The following is a 19,316-nucleotide window of genomic DNA, read 5'->3' on the forward strand; positions in this document are numbered from 1 at the left end:
ATTTGTCCAGAACTGCATCATCTGCATGACTTTCTGTGATCACTAAAGCTCTATACATCAACACAGACCCTGGCTGCTGCAGGAGAATGGACCCAGACATGTACCCTTGCAGCAAACCAGGCCCGATGCCATCATGTTCCCTGGATGGCAGCACAGTCCACCTAGACCAACATGGCCTTATGATCACTGCCACAATGATCACAGTAGGTAGCCTATACCCTGGTCATCCCCATGGCCCTGAGCACATGAACCATTCCACCTTTTTCTCTCAAATTCACCACCATATATTGACATCTAAACACCTTTGTGGCACTGGGCAAGCCTGTGTACGGTTCAGGCAGCCTGGAACATGAGGACTGAGATTGCCTTGAGGGTGTATTCTGTCCACCAGAGCTGAATGACATAAGGGGGCCTATGGATCTTGATTGTTTTTAAATTTTTCTTTTTGGGGGCACTGCTAGGGTGAGGAGATGATATGAGTGGAGTTAGAGGTGAGTGAAATTAGGCTACATGATGTGAAATTCCCAAAGAATCAATAAAGAAATTGTTAAAGAGAAAAGGAAAAAAAACATTTAAGGTGAAGAAAAACAACACAGTTAAGAAACATCAGCATAAACGACTTTGATCTTGATCTTTTCTTAATATTGCCTTACTAGTATTTCCTTAATATTAGGTGTTACGCTCATTTTTTTTTCAAAATCAGTTTTGTGTACTGCATATATCAGGCATAGGAATGATTAGCAAGTAAATAATAGATTCATTTTGTTTTAAAAAAAAATCAGACATCTGGAGTCAGATGAAAAACAGAGCAGGGAAGGGGAAAAGAAGGAAGGGCTGTTCTCCACAAAATTTTCAGTTTATATAGGCACCAAGACATGTTAGCAATTTCATAGGTGGTAACAAAAGTATCAAGCATGCATTTCACAGAATCATCAAAGGACTGGTGGATCTGGCAAGGAGGCACCTTAAGCCTCAGAGGGGCCATAGTTGTAAAGCTCCCTGGTGACTGGGAACACAGTGTTGGTAGCTATAGCAAGGGCCTGGGAAGAAGGCAAGGTACCTTATTTACATTAGCCTCTAGTTGATTAAGAGGAATCTCTTTTGGGGCTTTGCTTTTGACTCCAGCAGGGTGCCCAAGGGGGAATTTCTCTCTATGAAGCTAGTTTTAGCAACTCAGGCCTTTTTCCTGTATAAAACAGATAATTTCCTGGCTATGATCTTATGGTAATTGAAACCAAGGTTAAGGCGAAATACAGAATATCAGTAGTTTGCTAAGTTAGAGCAGAAGACCCATAGATTACACCTTTCTGAGTCTGCTGTTAGAGCAGACATACTGCCTTCTGTTTGGGGCTCCTTTCTTATCAGTGAGTACTGTCAATAAAGAAAGTTGTGGGGGAAATTTTTATGTAGATTTTGACTATGAGAACAAATGTTTGACTGAGTGAATGCTTTCACCCCAGATCTTCACAGTGAAAGGGAAGATATCTGACTGCCCTACGGAAAAAGTTAAGGTTTATAAACTACTGGGATATTATAGAATGGAGTAATCTCATGATTTCATGAGATTTCTATAGAATTAACAAATGTCCCCTCACTTCTTCTGAAAGGGTTTCTCCATGTAGATATATATGTGTATACTTCCCATGAATCTACTTGTTGGTCTGTCAGCTGTACATTTGCTATATAATACTTGTGGGCTCACCATATGAAGGAAATCAAGGGGATACAATTTGGAAAGGAAGAAGTCAAAGTATCTTACTGATGATATGATTATACCATATATATATAATGACATAATATATATATATATATATGATATACTTTAATGACTCCCAAAATTCTACTGGGGAATTCCTACAACTAATAAACACCTTTAGTGAAGTGACTGGATGCAAAAATAAACTCATAAAAATCAGTAAGTGGAGATTTTCCATCCTGGGAACCATACCCAAATTATCAACGGTGGCTTATATTAATTATAAACACTTGTCCAAAAGCTCAGGCTTGATACTAACTAACTTGTATATTTTAAGTTAACCCATATTCCTTATTTACACTCTGCCACATGGCATTACCTTTATTAGTATGGCATATTCATCTCCTGTTTCTTTTGCATCTGGATGGTGCTGCCAGACTCTGCTTTCTCCTTCCCAGCATTCTAAATTTGGCTTTCCTGCCTAACTTTATCCTATTTATCTATTGGTCAGTCAGCTTCTTTATTAAGCCAATCACAGCCACAAATCTTCACATTGTACAAAAGAATTATTCCACAGCAACCCCCTATATAAAAATGGCTGAGAAAGAAATAAGGGAAAGAATACTTTTTACAATAGTCTCAAATAATATAAAATATCTTGGTGGTAACTCTAACCAAGCAAGTATAAGCATTGCACGATGAAAACTTCCAATAATTTAAGAAGGGAATTAAAGATATCAGAAGGTAGAAAGCTCTCCTATGCTCATGTATTCATAGGATTAACATAGTAACAATGGCCATATTACCAAATCAATCTACAAATTCAATAAAATTCTCATGAAAATTACGACATAATTCTTCACAGATCTTTAAAGGACAATTCTCACCTTCATATGAAAAAATTAAAAGACCCATGGTTGTGAGATATTTTCTTACTCCATATAAAGATATGCCACTTTGAATGTATAATAAAGAAGTAAATAGAAGTAAATGACCAATAACTATGAAGAAGGTATAGCAGGGACTTCTTGACAGAGAGAGCTCTAGGAAAAAAAGCAGAGTCAACAGCTCAATACAGAAGGAGCAAGACATACAGGAGAAGTAAAAGCCACGAGCCACATAGCAACACACAGGTAAATAGGAATGAGTTAATTTAAATTACAAGAGCTAAAAACAAGCCTATGCTATAGGCCAAGCTTTCATAATTAATAGGTCTCACTGTCATTTTTTTTTGTGATCTGGTGGTCAAAAGAAAAATCCGACTACAAATGGCACCCAGATTGGGGCTTGAATATACAAACAGGGCTTGAGAAAATAAGAAAAGTTCTGGACAAGGGGCCATATGTAGCATGCTAGTCATGAAGTTTCTCATTTAGGTTGGTGCTCAGTGGCATAAATAGGTGCAGTTACCAGCTGCTGCCTGTGGGCTGAAGTCAACTACCAGCTCCATTCACTAAGCTGAGCCTAGCAGGTGACTGACATAGTTTAAGATTTGTCTAATGTGACCAGAGAACACTGAAGGTACAAAGTGGCTATAAAAGCTTGCACTCCTACCAGCAATGGAGGGGTGTTCCCCTTACTCTGCATCCTGTTCCATATAAGCTGTCATTGGTGTTTTTGATCTTAGTCATTCTGTCTGGTATAAGATGGTCTATCAGATTCAGTTTTATTTGCATTTCCCTGATGGCTAAGGATGTTGAGCAGTTCCTGGATTGTCTTTTGGCAATTTGATATTCCTCTGTTGAGAATTTTGTTTAGATCTATACCCCATTTTTAATTGGATTATTTGGTATTTTGATGTCTAGTTTCTTGAGTTCTTTATGTATTTTGAAGATAATGCTCTGATGTGGGTTTGGTGAAGATCTTTTCCCATTCTGGAGGCTACCATTTTGACATATTGACTGTGTCCTTTGCCTTACAGAAGCTTCTCAGTTTCAGAAGGTACTGTTAATTTACTGTTGCTCCCAGTGTCTGTGCTACTGGTATTAGATTTATGAAGTGGTTTTCTGTGCAAGTGCATTCGAGGCTACTTCCCACTTTCTTTTTTTTAATTAATTAATTTATTTAAGGATTTCTGCCTCCTCCACACCACCGCCTCCCATTTCCCTCCCCCTCCCCCAATCAAGTCCCCCTCCCTCATCAGCTCAAAGAGCAATCAGGGTTCCCTGACCTGCGGGAAGCCCAAGGACCGCACACCTCTATCCAGGTCTAGTAAAGTGAGCATCCAAACTGCCTAGGCTCCCCCAAAGCCAGTACGTGCAGTAGGACCAAAAACCCATTGCCATTGTTCTTGAGTTCTCAGTAGTGCTCATTGTCCACTATGTTCAGCTAGTTCAGTTTTATCCCATGCTTTTTCAGACCCAGGCCAGCTGGCCTTGGTGAATTCCCCATAGAACATCCCCATTGTCTCAGTGTGTGGGTGTACCCCTCGCGGTCCTGAGTTCCTTCCTCGTGCTCTCTCTCCTTCTGCTCCTGATTTGGACCTTGAGATTTCTGTCCAGTGCTCCAATGTGGGTCTCTGTTTCTGACTCATTTCATCGTCTGATGAAGGTTAATATTCAGGAGGATGACTATATGTTTGTCTTTGGATTCACCTTCTTATTTAGTTTCTCTAGGAATGTGAATTATAAGCTCAATGTCCTTTATTTATGGCTAGAAACCAAATATGAGTAAGTACATCCCATGTTCCTCTTTTTGGGTCTGGCTTACCTCACTCAGGATAGTGTTTTCTATTTCCATCCATTTGTATGCAAAATTCAAGAAGTCCTTGTTTTTTACTGCTGATTGTCTGGAGGCATCACCATCCCTGACTTCAAACTCTATTACAGAGCTACAATATTGAAAACAGCTTGGTATTGGCATAAAAACAGAGAATTCGAACAATGGAATCGAATAGAAGACCCTGACTTTAACCCACAAACCTATGAACACCTGATTTTCGATAAAGGAGCTAAAAGTATACAATGGAAAAAAGAGAGCATCTTCAACAAATTGTGCTGGCAAAACTGGATGTCAACCTGTAGAAGAATGAAAATAGATCCATATCTATCACCATGCACAAAACTCAAGTCCAAATGGATTAAAGACCTCAATATCAGTCCAAACACACTGAACCTGATAGAAGAGAAAGTGGGAAGTACTCTACAACACATGGGCACAGGAGACCACTTACTACGTATAACCCCAGCAGCACAGACATCAAGGGAATCATTGAAGAAATGGGGCCTCCTGAGACTGAGAAGCTTCTGTAAAGCAAAGGACACTGTCACTAAGACAAAAAGGCAACCCACTCACTGGGAGAAGATCTTCACCAACCCCACAACTGACAAAGGTCTGATGTAACGGCGTAAACAAATGCAGACAGATTGTAAAAATATATATATCTATAGCTTTTTTTTTTTTTTTTGAGACAGGGTTTCTCTGTAGAAATAGACTTACAGAACCACCGTTCCCGTGGAGATCAGGAAAGCAGAAGCGACGGCTGGGAGCACGCTCACCAAATTTATAGGCAAACATTAGCCCGAGGCGAACATGCCCCCCAAGGGGCGGGACCTATCCCTACATCTCCCCTTTTTGTCTAAATAAGACAGAACCAAACCAAATACAACTATATACAATAACAACAAATAATAAATATAACAAACAATATTGAGAACAAAATCTTTGCTAAGCATTCTATCTCAAGGAGTCCAAATAATGTAGAGAGTAACTACAATTATATAATCTTCAACTCCGTCAAAGATCTGAGAAGGGAATAAACACTACTCAACAAACGAGATATATCCAAAATGTGCAACAATTGACAGAGACAACTGACTACCTGGGCAATCACCCAAAGTCTCATTTGTAATGTTGAGTCAACCAATTTTGGCTAAGGCCTAACATAACTGACATACCATTATTAAAGGCAAGGAACTTTTCAAAACTATCTTACCCTGTCTTGGCAGGATATGACAGTCCTGTTTTATCCATTGAAGCACGCTTGTATCTCTGCCAGTAGTTGAGGTATGGGCATTTCTTTGCCCAAAGGCCAGTTCTGCCAAATAAAAAGGCTCCAGATGGAGTGTCTTTGGTGCTCAACATTCTCTCGGGAATAGAGCGGTGTTGCCAGGAGCAATTGTGTCTCACTATCACGAAACTCTGAGTCAGATTAAAGGCCATTTTCTATAGCTCTTTGAAGACGTCGAAGATTATCTATCTATACTGAGTATAATCTCTATATATCTAGAGAACCTGATTAGTCTAATTATAAATGACAAACTTAGATGACTATTTATCTATATAATTCTCAATATCTATCTAACTTAAAGACTAAGACAATAAACAACTGTGTAACAAATGAGGATAATGACCTCCAAATATAAACACTGTACAAATATACATTGCAATATGGTAAATATATATCAATACACAAACATTATATAAGTTGCTTAGTCAGAGGTAGAAATGTACACTGCAATATGGTAAATATATACAATATATATTTATCAATACAATTTATGTCAATACATAAAAAATGTTTTAAACAGAGATAGAAACATGCATGCATACAATAGTCAATATAATTTAACTTTGTATCAATATACAAGAATCGATACCAATATATTTGTCTAAAAGCAGTAACTCACAATTATAAATCTATTATCCCATCATTCCCTCTTTTTTTTTTCAAAATGATCCCTGAGCTTACAAAATTCCTCCCCCAACCTTCCAACCCCTAAATGATGTCCCTAAACCCAGGGGTAAACTTTACTGGGAGAGGGAACGTCGTACTCTAGAATTACTTCCAGCTTTCATGGGGGCGACGTTCTTTCTGGGGGTTCCTGTGAAAGTAAAATGATGGTTAAATTTCAAGATCAATGTCTTTTACAATTGCAAATAGTCTTTGAGTATTTTGTGGAGGTATGGCCAGAATGTTGTACAAGATGTGCACCATTTCAGCTAACCAAGTTGGGATCGTCTTGTGCAGGTGGTATCTAAAACAGGTCTTGTAGTAGAGCTATCAGTATCATGACGTCATATCGACCAGGTAGAGTTGTTGTTGTGGGGCCCCATCTTCTTCCTGGAAACTTCAAATGTCACGTCAGGAAAAACTCATTGTTCATTGTGAAAAACTTAAACATTAATAATATAGACATACATATATATATATATATTCTATGAAAGGCATGATAGATATTTTCAATGAAAAGTATGATAGATATGAAGAAAAGCAAAGATGTTTTCTAAACTCATATTTCTTTCTGTCCCATATCATGGCTCTTGACATGAGACAGAAACTCCAGAAACTCTGGGTTTTTCTCTTACTAACAGGCTTGGAATTGGAGAGGGACTGAGCCAGAGTCCAACTTCAAAACCAGCTCTCTATATTTATAAAGAAATGTTTAATAAGACATATATATATAAATTAATACTTACAAAAAGTGTCCATCCATCATTAATTAAATATTCAGGGTCCCTCAATTTCTTTGAAGATGAGTATTTTCCTGTAGAGATAAGAAAAGAACCCTGCCTCCAACCTATCTGTATTTCTTACCATCAGTATGTTTGCCATCCTTATGCAAGAATTGTTATTTATCTTTTCCAAGTGGCTTCTCTTCTTCAAACCGAACCTTTATTAATTTTGATGGTATCCACAATTTTTCCTTACCTGTGGAGATAAGAGCAAAACCCCTTCCCCAACGTAGCACATCTCCTGGCTTCCATTGTGAGGTCAGCACATCCTTGAAATAAACTGGTTGATTTAGTTCAGTAGACTTTTCCATTATACAATGTCTTTCTGCAGCCGTTGTTCCCTTCTCATTAGCGTTGAGAAAATTCAAAGTTAACAAAGCATTATGTAACCTATTTCTTGGGGTATTTTCCACTCCTTTCTGTTTGTTCAACATATCCTTTATAGTTCGATTTGATCTTTCTATGACTGCTTGACCTGTAGGATTGTATGGTATACCTGTAACATGCTTGATATTGTAATAATCAAAAAACCGTTTCATTTTCCTAGAGATATAAGCAGGACCATTATCCGTCTTTATTTGTGTAGGTATACCCATGATACCATGACTTCTAATAAATGAGTGATTACTGAATAAGCTTTTTCTGAACTTAAAGCAGTTGCCCACTGAAAGCCTGAATAAGTGTCAATGGTGTGATGAACATATTTTAATTTGCCAAATTCTGCAAAGTGGAACACATCCATCTGCCAGATTTCATTCCTTTGGGTGCCCTTTGGATTAGCCCCTGCAGGCAGTGGCATTTGGTTATAGAAAGAGCAAGTAGGGCATTTCTTTACAATCTCCTTAGCTTGTTGCCATGTAATTGAAAATTCTTTCTTCAAACCTTTGCTATTAACATGATGTTTTTTTATGAAATTCAGAGGCTTGTAGCACACTGCCAATCAATAATTGATCAATTTCTGCATTACCTTGTGCTAGAGGACCTGGCAGACCCGTATGGGATCGGATGTGTGTTATGTACATAGGGCAAAGCCTGTTCCTGATCAAATCTTGAACCTGGAGGAACAATGAGGTTAGTTCAGTATCATCAGGTATAAATTCAGCAGTTTCAATATGTAAAATAACTCTTTCTGCGTATTGTGAATCTGTAACTATATTAATAGGTTCTTTAAAATCCCTTAGCACCATAAGAATGGCATATAATTCCACCTTCTGGACAGAATTATACGGACTTTGTTCCACCTTATCCAAGTCTTCTGATTTGTAACCTGCCTTCCCTGATTTATTGGCATCATTATAGAATACGGGCTCCAGTTATTGGAGCATCACAGACGATTCAAGGAAGAATCCAAGAAGTTCTCTTTATGAAGTTAAGCCTCTTGCTTTTTGGATAGTTGTTATTAATGTCTCCCAAATAATTAGCACAAGCTCTTTGCCATGGTTCATTATCTTCCCATAATTTCTTTAGTTCATCAGCAGTGAAAGGCACTATAATTTCTGCTGGGTCTATGCCTGCTAGTTGACGTAGTCTCAGCTTGCCTTTTATAATTAACTCAGAGACTATTTCCACATAGGTTTTCAGTTTCTAACTTGGTTTATGTGGTAAAAAGATCCATTCCAAAATAATATCATCTCTCTGAATTCAAATTCCTGTAGGAGAAATTTTTGATGGTAGTATGACGAGAATACAGTTGAGCTCTGGATTCACCCTGTCCACATGTGCCTGTTATAATTTTTCCTCAATCATTGTCAGTTCCTTTTCTGCTTCAGCTGTTAATTCTCTGGGACTGTTTAAATCTTTATCACCATCCAAGGTTTTGTTCAAATGAATTATTAGATCAGGTGTTATTCCAATAGCTGGTCGTAGACTGGAAATGTCTCCTAACAGTCTTTGGAAGTCATTAAGAGTCCGTAGGCGATCTCTCCTAATTTGTGCTTTTTGTGTCTTAATTTTTTGCAAACCTATTTTATAACCTAAATAATTAACAGAATCTCCCTTCTGAATCTTTTCAGGAGCGATTTGCAATCCCCATTTAGGTAAAAGTATCTTTATTTCTTCAAACAGTCTGTTCAAGGTATCCATGTTTGAATCGGATAACAAGATGTCGTCCATGTAATGGTATACTATAGATTTGGGAAATTTCTTGCGTATTATTTGCAATGGTTGGTTCACAAAATATTGGCACAGGGAGGGGCTATTTAACATACCCTGGGGGAGAATGGTCCAGTGGTACCTCCTCGAAGGTTGAGAATTGTTATAAGTAGGCACTGTGAAGGCAAATTTTTCTCTATCTTCTTTTTGCAAAGGTATAGTGAAAAAACAATCCTTTAAATCAATAACTATGAGAGGCCATCCTTTTGGTAATAAAGAGGGCAAAGGAATTCCAGATTGCAGAGGGCCCATAGGTTGAATAACCTTGTTGATGGCCCTGAGATCTGTCACCATTCTCCATGTACCTGATTTTTTCTTAACTACAAATACAGGAGAATTCCAAGGGCTGGTAGATTTTTCTATATGTCCAGCATCTAATTGTTCTTATACCAGCTGTTCTAAAGCCTGTAACTTTTCCTCAGCTAAAGGCCATTGCTTTGTCCATATTGGTTTCTCAGTCAACCATTTTAGAGGCAAGGCTGTTGGTATCTCTGAAGGGACCTCAATTGCTTGTTCTTGTACAGCCCAAATGGCCGGTTTTCTCCGTTTGTAATATCTTTTAATATTATTCTCAGAAATATAGGCTCTAGAAGTAGCAGGAATGTTAATTTCGGTATTCCATTGTTGTAATAGGTCACGATCCCATAAATTCATTGTGATATTGGCTACATATGGCTTTAATTTTCCTATTTGTCTCTCTGGCCCTATACATTCAACCCATCTCCTGCTCTGCCTTACTCGAGATAGGCTTCCAATTCCCAGGAGCTGAACATTTACATTCTGAAGATGCCAATATGGATGCCAAGATTCTGGGGTAATGATACTTACATCAGCACCTGTGTCCAGCAGGCCAGTAATAAAAATGCCATTTTCACACACTCTCTGTTTAGGTCTTTGATCATTTATAGAAGTTTGCCAAAACACACGTACCTTAACTTTCTGATCATTATTACTTGTAACAGTAGGCATGGAGCTTCCTAATTGTCCTGATGAGGCACGTTCTCTGCAGAAACTCGAAATGACTGAACCATGTTTGCCATGGGGGCCTGTGAGGCCCCCCCCTCACGTTTCCTGACTGTATCGGGTTGCCTTGTCTATCTCTTATAGACCTGCATTCATTCGTCCAATGTCTGCCTTTTCCACATTTTCTACATAAACCTGAAGGCTGAGTCCTCCTATTTCTGTTAATTCTGGAAGATGCATTATTATTATTATTTCTGAAAGATGCATTATTATTATTATTATTTCTGAAAATCCGTTGTCTACAATTCCTTTTCATATGACCCATTTTTCCACAATTAAAACATTTGGTATTCTGGTGTCTCCTTTTGCCATTGGAAATTGCTTCTTCTACCCATGCTTCAGTGCCATAATCAAATGTATCAACATTGAATGTATGCAAGACCCATTCTTCTAAGGGCGCTGATCTGAGCTTCAAAGGGCCCAAAATCCTTTTGCATTCCACATTTGCATTTTCATAAGCCAAAGACTCAATCATTATATGTCTTGCTTCTGGGTCAGAAATCCCTATTTGTACAGCCTTAGTTAATCTTTGTAAAAAGTCACTAAAGTGTTCTCTCTGACCCTGTTTAACTCTGACAAATGATTCCATTCTCTGTCCTGGGTCTTGTACCCTGTCCCAAGCCCTTAAGGCTGCTGTAGTACACATGGAGAGTGTGTTTTCATCCAAATTAGCTTGTTCCTGAGGGTCAGAAAAGAGCCCTTCACCTAGAATTTTATCTAGGGAAATGTCAATTCCCTTCGCTTTTTCCTGCTGTTCTAAGAGTCTAGCCTCTTGCCTGAATAAGCATTTCCATTTCAATTGTGGTCCACTCTCAAGTACCACAGAGCTCAGCTGGAGACAGTCCAAGGGGGTTGCTCTGCTTGTCGTGGCCCAAGATCTTAGCATCTCTTTAACAAAAGAGGCTTGCATCCCAAAAGTCATAACACCCTGTTTAATTTCCTTGAGGTCATTCATACGGACAGGCTCCCATGTATCCTCCTTGATGACCCTAGGGTTTTTGGAACCAATCACCTTCTCTGTTGTTATTACTGGAAAGGCAGGTAGAGCTGTAGGTAGAGCTTTTTGGAAATTGTCCCGGAGAGATTTACCCACAGATGTAGTTAAAATTTGCCTTTCTACCCTTTGCTCTTCTTCATCAGAATTTAGAAATTCCTCAATCTTTTCAATTCTATTCACCATTGCCTTCTGCAATGTCTGAATCTCCTGTCCAGAATTATGTTCCAAAGCCTTCACTGAGGATTCTAAAGTATGAAGTTTGTCCGTTAGAGATAACATCTCATCTTTGGACATAATTTTTATGGCATAAACTGTGCCTTCTTGTATTGACAATCTTTCCGTCAATCTGTCATAAGCTTTAGACAAAATCCGATTGTCACATTCAGCAGTTTTGATTCTCTCAGTTAATGTTTCATTTCCTACAGAAAGGGACTGAAGCTTACCATCCAGATCAGCTGTTCCCTCTTCCATAGTAATGAATTTCTCCTTAACATCAGCCTGGAGAACTTCAAACTGATTCTTGAGAAGATTGTTGTCATTCTCAATTGTTTTTAAGCGTTCAATCTCTGCCTTAAGAATCCTGGATTTGTCTTGTAAAGACTTTATCATATTTCTATTATTAAACCATTTAGTGCCAATGAAAACTACGAATCCCAGAAGGATCCATAGATGTGGGGTGATAGACACCTCTTGTAAAACCTCCCACATGGTACAATTAAAAAAGAAACTGTTAAATTCTTGAATACTAATGTGTTCAGACATTTTATTTATAAAAGAAAAATTTTTTACCTGCAATGATCGGTTCCTGCCAGTGGTGGTCTCTGTGTTTTTGGAGCCTGTCCTAGAACTAGCTCTTGTAGACCAGGCTGGCCTCGAACTCACAGAGATCCGCCTGTCTCTGCCTGCCGAGGCGTGCACCACTACTGCCTGGCTGGTCTCGAACTCACAGAGATCCGCCTGCCTCTGCCTCCCAAGTGCTGGGATTAAAGGCGTGCGCTACCACCACCTGGCAGGCCTCAAACTCATAGAGATTTGCCTGTCTCTGCTTCCCAAGTGCTGGGATTAAAGGCGTGCTCTACCACTGCCTTTCCAGCCTCAGACTCACAGAGATCTGCCTGCCTCTGCTTCCCAAGTGCTGGAATTAAAGGCGTGTTCTACCACTGCCTGGCCGGCCTCAAACTCACAGAGATCCGCCTGCCTTTGCCTCCCAAGTGCTGGTATCAAAGGCTTGTGCCACCACTGCCCGGCCAAGTCACTTTGTATCAGACCAAATCTGCCGCTGTGGCAGCTTTTGTTGCAAAACTGCAGGTACTTAAGCTTCTGCTAATTCAAGCAGTGGGGTTCCGCTGCAAACTTAGCCAAGGCAGGCAGAATGGGCCTGTGTGGCCAAGTATGTCTCAGACTCCGCACTGGGGCTGGAGTCACGAACTAAAAAACAGCACCCAGGAGGGTGCTGTGTTAGTTAGCGGGCTACCCGCTTGAGTTGGGGGCAAAATAGCCCACGTTGGACTCCAAAATGTAAAGGCGTAAACAAATGCAGACAGATTGTAAATATATATATATATATATATATATATATATATATATATATATATCTTTAATGTAGAAATAGACTTACAGAACCACGGATCCCGCGGAGATCAGGAAAGCATAAGCGATGGCTGGGAGCATGCTCGCCAAATTTATAGGCAAACATTACCCCGAGGCGAACACGCCCCCCAAGGGGCGGGACCTATCCCTACAGTCTGATCTCCAAAATATAAAAAGAACTCAAGAAACTAGACCGTAAAAGGCTAATCAACCCAATTATAAAATGGGACACTGAGCTGAACAAAGAATTCTCAACAGAAGATGTTCAAATGGCCAAAAGACACTTAAGGTCATGCTCAACTTCCTTAGCGATCAGGGAAATGCAAATCAAGACAACTTTCAGATACCATCTTATACCTGTCAGAATGGCTAAAATAAAAAACACCAATGATAGCCTGTTCTGGAGAGGTTGTGGAGAAAGGGGTACACTCACCCATTGCTGGTGGGAATGCAAACTTGTGCAACCACTCTGGAAAGCAGTGTGGCAGTTTCTCAGGAAATTCGGGATCAACCTACCCCTGGACCCAGCAATACCACTCTTGGGAGTATACCCAAGAGATGCCCTATCATACAACAAAAGTATATGCTTAACTACGTTCATAGCAGCATTGGTTGTAATAGCCAGAACCCAGAAACAACCTAGATGTCCTTCAATGGAAGAATGGATGAAGAAAGTATGGAATATATACATACTTCCCACTTTCTGTTCTATGAGGTTCAACATGGCTGGATTTGTGTTGAGGTGTTTGGTTATGTTATTTGTGGCTATTATAAAGGGTGATGTTTCTCTGATTTCTTTCTCAGCTTCTTTATTATTTGTAAGTAGGAAGGCTACTGATTTTTTTTGAGTTGATCTTGTTTCCTGCACCATTAATGAGGGTGTCTATCAGCTGTAGGCGTTCTCTGGTAGAATTTTTGGGGTCATTTATGTATGGTATTGTATCTTCTACAAGTAGCAAAAGTTTGACTTCTCCCTTTTCAATTTTTATCCTCTTGATCTCTTTATTTTTCTGTTCTGATTGATATCCTATATTCATCATCAAAATATAGTTTTTCTATTCTTATTGTTATCCAATAGTCATAATCAAAATATAGGTCAATATATCACAGAATATTGAAGAACAAATAGAATGATTATTAATCTCAAAAATAAAATATTAGAGAGTTATGCAATGTTTAAGAGGGGCATGTTGACCCATGCCTAAAAGACCAGTGCTTTGCAGTAGAACATGGCTCAACACAATCTCAAGATTACTGGGAAACTGCCCCCCCCACACCCGCTGACCACCCCCCGCAGCAGCTGAGGCTGTGGCTCGAGCTGGAGCCTGCACGAAGAGGCCCTGGGCATGTCTTCACCGCCATAGCCCCTGCTGCCACCTGCCCACTGCCGGGCCCTGGAGCACACAGGCCCTGTGCATGCCTCGAGGCTGAGCCAAGGATTTTAAACAGTTTTAACCTAATGGCTTTTATTTGAAAAACACTACATGGGAGGATGTAGGAATGTAGGACCCTTCACTTACAAAAAATCAGGACTATCAGACAAAACCTTTTTGCTGCAGTGCTTGTCCGTTTTCCTCAAAATTCTTCTCTGCCTACAAAAGTCATTTCCGGAATGTTCATAGTGAAGACTTTGAAAATAGTACTTTCCTTAATCGCCCTCACTGTACCTTCAATGCAGATAAAAAGACTTTGGAAACACACTTTAAAATATTTCGTGCTCCAAACTCCAGCGCACCGAGTAGCAGCCTCAGCACTTTCAAAGCTTCAAACAAAAACGATGGCCTTAAACCTAAGCAGGCTGACAGTGTAGAGCAAGCCGTGTATTACTGCAAGAAGTGCACTTACCGAGACCCTCTATATTAGATTGTCAGGAAGCACATCTACAGGGAGCCTTTTCAGCATGTACCAGCACCATATATAGCAAAGGCAGGGGAAAAATCACTTAATGGTGCTGTCCCCCTGGGTGCAAATGCCTGAGAAGAGTGTAACATCCACTACAAGCAATGCCTTTTCATGCCCAAGTCTATGAAGCTTTGGTGCAGCATGTCATTGAGGACCATGAACGGATAGACTATCAGGTCACTGCCATGATTGGGCACACAAATGTTGTAGTTCCCCGGGCCAAAACCTTGATGCTGATTGCTCCCAAATCTCAAGAGAAAAAGGGCATGGGACTGCCACCAAGAATCAATTCCCTTTCTTCTGGAAATGTTCTGTCTCTGTCATCACAGCAGATGGTGAATCAATTGTCAATACCAAAGCCTAACTTCAACTCAGCAGGAGTCAATAGGATGTCCAATGTTCACCTGCAGAAAAACAACTATGGAGTCAAACCTGTAGGCCAGAGCTACGGTGCTGGCCAGTCAGTGAGAGTGGGTCTAGGTGGCAAGGCTCCAGTTTCCATCCCTCAGCAGTCTCAGTCTGTGAAAAAGTTACTTCCAAGTGGAAATGGGAGGTCGTATGGGCTTGGTGCTGAGCAAAGTCCCCCAGCATCGGCCAGGTACTCCTTGCAGACTGCCAGTACCACCTCTCTACCCCCAGGCCAGGTGAAGTCTCCCTCTGTGTCTAAGTCACAGGCTTCTAGAGTATTAGGTCAATCCGGTTCTAAACCTCCACCAGCAGCCACACGCCCTCCTCCAAGCAACGACTGTGCTACTCAGAAGTGGAAAATATGTACAATCTGTAACGAGATTTTCCTGAGAATGTCTATAGTGTTCAGTTTGAAAAGGAACATAAAGCTGATAGAGGCCCAGAAGAAGCTAACTACATTATCAAAATACACAATTTTACTAGCAAATACCTCTAATGTAACCGCTATTTGCCCACAGATACCCTGCTCAACCATATGTTAATTCATGGTCTGTCTTGTCCCTATTGCCGCTCAACCTTCAGTGACGTGGAAAAGATGGCAGCACACATGCGAATGGTTCACATTGATGAAGAGATGGGACCTAAAACCGAGTCTACTTTGAGCTTTGATTTGACATTGCAACAGGGGAGTCACACCAACATCCATCACCTGGTGACCACATACAATCTGAGGGATGCCCCAGCCGAATCAGTTGCTTACCATGCCCAAACTAATGCCAAGGTTCCTCCAAAGCCACAGCCAAATGTTCAGGAAAAAGCAGATGTCCCTGTTAAAAGTTCACCTCAAGCTGCAGTGCCCTATAAAAAAGATGTTGGGAAAACCCTTTGCCCTCTTTGCTTTTCAATCCTAAAAGGACCCATATCTGATGCACTCGCACATCATTTACGAGAAAGTCACCAAGTTATTCAGACAGTTCATCCAGTTGAGAAAAAGCTAACCTACAAATGTATCCATTGCCTTGGTGTGCATACTAGCAACATGACAGTCTCAACCATCACCCTGCACCTAGTCCACTGCAGGGGTGTTGGAAAAACCCAGAATGGCCGGGCCAAAACAAATGCACCTTCTCGGCTCAATCAGTCTCTAGGCCTGGCTCCTGTGAAGCGCACCTATGAACAGGTGGAGTTTCCTCTGCTAAAAAAACGAAAGCTAGAGGATGACAGTGATTCTCCGAGCTGCTTTGAAGAGGAGCCTGAAGAGCCTGTTGTTTTAGCTGTAGACCCCAAGGGTCATGAAGATGACTCTTACGAAGCTAGGAAAAGCTTCCTCACAAGATACTTCAACAAACACCAGGAGAGAAATTGAGAAGTTAGCCGCCAGTCTGTGGCTATGGAAGAGTGACATTGCTTCCCATTTCAGTAACAAGAGAAAGAAGTTTGTTCGTGACTGTGAGAAGTACAAGCCCGGTGTGCTGCTAGGCTTTAACATGAATTAAATAAAGTCAAACACGAGATGGACTTTGATGCTGAGTGGCTGTTCTAAAATCATGACGAGAAGGACTCAAGAGGCAATGCTAGTAAGACTGCTGACAAAAAGCTTAGCCTTGAGAAGGAAGATGACAGCTTCTCAGACAGTTTTGAGGATTTAGAGGAAGAATCCAGTCGAAGCCACAGCCCTTTGACCCTGTCTTTGAAGTTGAGCCTAAAATTCCTAGTGATAATTCAGAGGAGCATGTACCGAAGGTCATTCCTGAGGATGCTTTGGAATCTAAGAGGCTAGACCAAAAAGAGGAGGAGGATGGTTCAAAATATGAAACTATCCATTTGACTGAGGAGCCAACCAAACTAATGCATGATGCCTCTGACAGTGAGGTAGACCAAGATGATGTAGTTGAGTGGAAAGATGGTGCTTCACCATCTGAGAGTGGGCCTGGTTCCCAACAGATCTCTGACTTTGATGTGATTTCATTTCACATGTGATTTCACATGTGAAATGAAACCAGGAACCTGGTCTGATGATTCTTCCCAGAGTGAAGATGCAAGGAGCAGTAAGCGAGCTGTCAAAAAAGGCTACGGTGCAAGATGACACAGAGCAGTTGAAATGGAAGAATAGTTCCTATGGAAAAGTTGAAGGGTTTTGGTCCAAGGACCAGTCACAGTGGGAAAATGCATCTGAGAACGCAGAGCACTTACCAAACCCACAGATTGAATGGCAGAATAGTACAATTGACAGTGAGGATGGGGAACAGTTTGACAACATGACTGACGAAGTTGCTGATCCCACGCTTGTCAGCTTAACTGGAGTAAAACTGAGCAGCCAGCAAGCCTGAGGGGCCTGGCACACATGGACCATGTTGCATCTTGGACCTCTGTTCTGATTGCAGAGCTGTCTTTTAACTGGCACTGCCTTGCAAGGACCGGTCAGTCAGACTGTTGGGGACATATGACCACTACAGTCCCAGTGGTTATTTTTATGTCTATGACATGTGGTTGGTTGATCTTGCTTCAGACCCTTCTCTGGTAGATTCAGTAATGAAGTGTGGAAAACCAATAAGCTCATGAATGCTCACAGGGAAAAGCAGTTCATTGTTTGCTTTTCCAGCATTTCTTTCCCTTGGTAAGATGTTTGGTTGGATGTCCTGGGAAAGCCTTACCCTGATCACATAGTAGTGCAGGGCAGGCATACATGCTACCAGTCCAGTGTGTCTAGTAGACTTGGGAACATGGATCTTTTTTCATGTATTTATTCTGAATAGTTGAAATGTATATTTGTATAGTCTTTTATGCCTCAAGTTATGCTTATGATACTGTTACTGTGTGCCGCTCATAGGTTGGTTTTTAGTGTTGCTCTTGCTCTGTGATAAATGCTATATCTAATTTACCTAGCAGAAGCTTGACTCTGCGATAGTATGGACCTTTGGACAGACTTAGTTTTTGCACATAACCTTGTACAATCTTGCAACAGAGGCCAGCCGCATAAGATATATATATATATATATATATATATATATATATATATATATATATATATATATATCTGGACTCTCCTGTATTATAGGATTTTTTTCTTGTTCTGAGTATCCTTGACATTACAGTTGTCAAAACTGATATTTCAGATCTCCTTCTGAGATCTTTTAAGCTAAAATAACATGCAAAAATTGATTTTACAGTTACTAATTTTGACACCTTTTAGATCTGTAAGAGTGTTGTGTCAGAGCAGCAAGCATGGTTGAGTGCTACATTTTGGGATATTTAGTTTCCTCTTTAGTTGAGCACCTCTGGCTGTATTTATTTATACCATCTAATATATGACACACTGTTGTAGAATTATGATCTTGTGGTCTTTATTTCCCTTTGTATTCATTTTAAGCATCTAAATAAATTGCTGTATTGTGCTTAATGTAAAAAAAAGATTACTGGGAAATATATGTTGAGACTGTCTCAAAAATCATAAAAAGATAAAGCAAACATTCTATTGGTATTTAGTTTATAATTTCCTGTCAGCCCTCACATCATTTTCTATCCCAGTTCTTTTATCTTATAAACAAGAAGCTATAGAAGACTAAGAACACATTTTAAAGATTATTTTTTTAAAAATATATTAATGTGTTAACTGCATGTATGTCTATGCACCACTTGCTCCAGATGCCCCTGAGGTCCAGAAGACAGCAATGGATTCCTTTGAAATGGAAATACATATGTTTGTGAGATGCCACATGAGAGTTGTTGATTGAAAACAGATACCAAGGAAGAGAAGCAAGTGCTATTAACCACTGAAACATTTCTATAGACTGCAAAAATGTAAACTTATGTGTATGTTGTGTGTATGCCATATCCAAGATCAGAAAAGAAAGTTGTATATCTAAAAGCAGAAATTATAGGCAGTTGTGAGCCATGGGACATGGGTATTGGAAATTAAAATTGCAACTTCCAAAAACGTGGCAAATGTTTCTATTTTCTAAGACATCTTTACAGCACCACGGGGACAGAATTTGAATATTGACTTTTTCCTAAGCCATATGGAAAGATTTCTTCTAGTGTATTTCAATATAGTACAAAGTTGCTCTATAATACTCTGTACCAAAAACTGTAATT

At 40.0% G+C, this 19,316-nt stretch overlaps 1 pseudogene; it reads left to right on the forward strand.

Moving 5' to 3' along the window:
- Nucleotides 1-86: 86 nt before the first annotated feature.
- Nucleotides 87-17,551, forward strand: LOC121441219 (annotated as a pseudogene).
- The last annotated feature ends 1,765 nt before the right edge of the window (nt 17,552-19,316 follow it).

The sequence above is a fragment of the Microtus oregoni genome, unplaced genomic scaffold (genome assembly GCF_018167655.1).
Source record: "Microtus oregoni isolate MIOR12 unplaced genomic scaffold, Mior012 000074F_001, whole genome shotgun sequence".
In the NCBI taxonomy this organism is placed as follows: Eukaryota; Metazoa; Chordata; class Mammalia; order Rodentia; family Cricetidae; genus Microtus; species Microtus oregoni.